Raw genomic sequence first — 2,429 nt, 5'->3', positions numbered from 1 at the left:
TGCAGAACAGATTAAAAACTCTTTAAATCTGTACAAATCAAGACTACATAAACAATATAGGCCTAAAAAATATTAAGCTCGATATGATTGTGTAAATTCTTTTGTGAAAACCTGCAACTGTTAAGCACATAAAAAGAGTCCTTTTGCATACGTAATGCGGTGTGTATAAGAATTCAGTTTTGCCGATTGATTGAAAATGAATGCTTAGACAAAAGCATCAAAGCCATAACTTTGTAACCGTTCCTTAACAAAGGCACCAAAAGTACAAACGCATTTTCGCTTTGCGCTTTGTTGCAATCCTACAACACACTTTTAGCAAAACACTACCCATTGTTTCTTACATTAAACACTTTGTTCAAGAATGAAAACTCTAGCAATCATTGGCAAAATACTTTATTCACAATGCAAAACACTATCTGAAATTGGGGAAATATCACCATTTGTCTGCAAGAGGTTCTCCATCACCAGCACTCTAGGTATCTACTTGACCCCTAATCCCCATTCCTCAATCCAACTGAGGAATTATACTGAGGTTTAAAAACCTAGATGGTCAATAGACTAAAGAATACATGAACAGGAGTTTTGAACTTACTTACACTTGAGTAAAGTGGTGAACTTTTTGAAGTCAATTGACTCACAGTTGTGTAGACATCAGCATCAATACACATATATCCCAAGCTTCTTACGTTTTTGGTGTTCCTGCATATTACTAACCAGCAGCTATTGGTCGCAGCTCAAAGCCCGTTGTAGTGTTCTTTGTCCTATGGTTCTTCTGTCATGCTGCCTGGCCGTGTTACCTGGAGAACTTAATACATTTTTTTTTTATTTTAGTTTTGCAAATAGACAATACAGTTTTAGTGTTATTGTTTTTTGTATGCCTCATTTTTATTTTATTTCAGTAATGGAAATGTTACCTATTTTATATTTGGTTTGTTTTCATAACGATTATAACCTTGCTGAGTTGTTGTGGCCAGACCTAACAGAAGGCCGGACCATAAACTATCTCACAAACTAATTTTTTTTAACAATTTTAATTCATTTTTCATTCAAATCAACATCCCCCCTGTTTGCACTGCAATTTTACTGCAATATATGTATTATATTTTATTTTGTATGATTACTGTACTGGATCCACTTTTCTTTGTATTTTTGTTGTAAAAACCAGTGTGTGTTGCTGCTTTGAAAGAGTAATCAAGTGTGCATTTTTTTTACACTTTGCTGCAAAATGCCATTTGAAAAGGATGTTACGTTTAAATTGCAGTTGCATTGTGACATAGAAGTGAGATATTATCTTCATTTTTATCTTATCGTCTTATTAGTTGTGTGAAGATGTTGACATAGTGAGCCACATAGCGGAACAAGTGTGTAGCCATCGGCAAAAAACTGTTAAGTGTACTACAAGTGTTAAGTGATTATTAATTGCAATATAAATTAAAACAAAACTTAATTCATTAATATTTCTTTATATTTTGCATGGTAATGTACTACAACAACAAAAATCACATAAACAGCTCTGCAGTTTTAAACTCTTTGATACAAACACATTTAACACTTTGGTAAAAACCCATTAATCAATATTTTATCATTCCTTGGGTATCAATAACGTCTCTCTTTGGTGAACATCAGTATGTTTTGTAAACATGAATATGTGCTCAATTTTTGCGTTGTAGTTGTATGTGGCAGATTTAGCTGCTCTCCAGTGCCCTCTTGGGAGTGTACTTTGAAGTCAAACTGGTGTGGTTGATTTTGAAGGATGAAATCGTCTGTGTGCCCTATGTGCCTCTTCTGAGCGATGGTGCCACTGATTTTAATGTGCTGGGTAAGTCATTTTTTGGCCGAGCGCCAGGTTAAAGTCAAAGCAACACAATTTACAAGAAGCATGGAGGTTGTCAATATCACTAAGTAAGAGCATGTAAATTGTTGTGCCAACTCTGATACGAATTTACAGCTATATTTGATTTCTTGCGGAAACCACACCTTCACTTGCCATTTGGGTGGCTTTGGGTCTGAACTTTCCGCGAAGCTTGCGCATAGATCAACTGCGCAACTGGGTTATAGGCTGCCAGGTTGAGGTGACAAATGGGTGAACATGTATATGGTGAGGTTGATTGTGTAAATAGGAGGTGTTTTACACTAAATTGGCAACTTGTCAACAACAAACAAACATATTGGTCAATATTTATTAAGGAGTTTCGGGAGGGGTCCGGGAGATAGAGTGCTAAAAAATTTGGAGGAACACGGAAAAAAACAGTGTGGCAGGTATAGATGAGGTTAGGTGTCCTGATGTCAACGGTCGAGCCCTTCCTGGAAGTCAACACGAGGGCTTAAAACCCCATCTAGCTAATTTTCCCAGATTTCGTGGGTAGGCGGGGTGCTAATGTCAAGTCCAAATGTAAATGGACTGTTCTTTATATAGCGCTTTTCTAGTC

At 36.4% G+C, this 2,429-nt stretch overlaps 1 long non-coding RNA gene across 1 annotated transcript in view; it reads right to left on the bottom strand.

Annotated features, from left to right (window-relative positions):
• The window catches only part of LOC116700685 (uncharacterized), a 27,305-nt gene extending 25,220 nt beyond the window's left edge, over positions 1-2,085 (bottom strand). The window contains exon 1 of the long non-coding RNA XR_004334707.1: positions 2,049-2,085. This is a non-coding gene — a long non-coding RNA (uncharacterized LOC116700685). The remainder of the gene's footprint in view (positions 1-2,048) is intronic.
• Positions 2,086-2,429: the final 344 nt, after the last annotated feature.

Source organism: Etheostoma spectabile, chromosome 13 (genome assembly GCF_008692095.1).
Source record: "Etheostoma spectabile isolate EspeVRDwgs_2016 chromosome 13, UIUC_Espe_1.0, whole genome shotgun sequence".
Taxonomy (NCBI): domain Eukaryota; kingdom Metazoa; phylum Chordata; class Actinopteri; order Perciformes; family Percidae; genus Etheostoma; species Etheostoma spectabile.
This window is presented reverse-complemented; position numbering and strand designations above follow the sequence as displayed.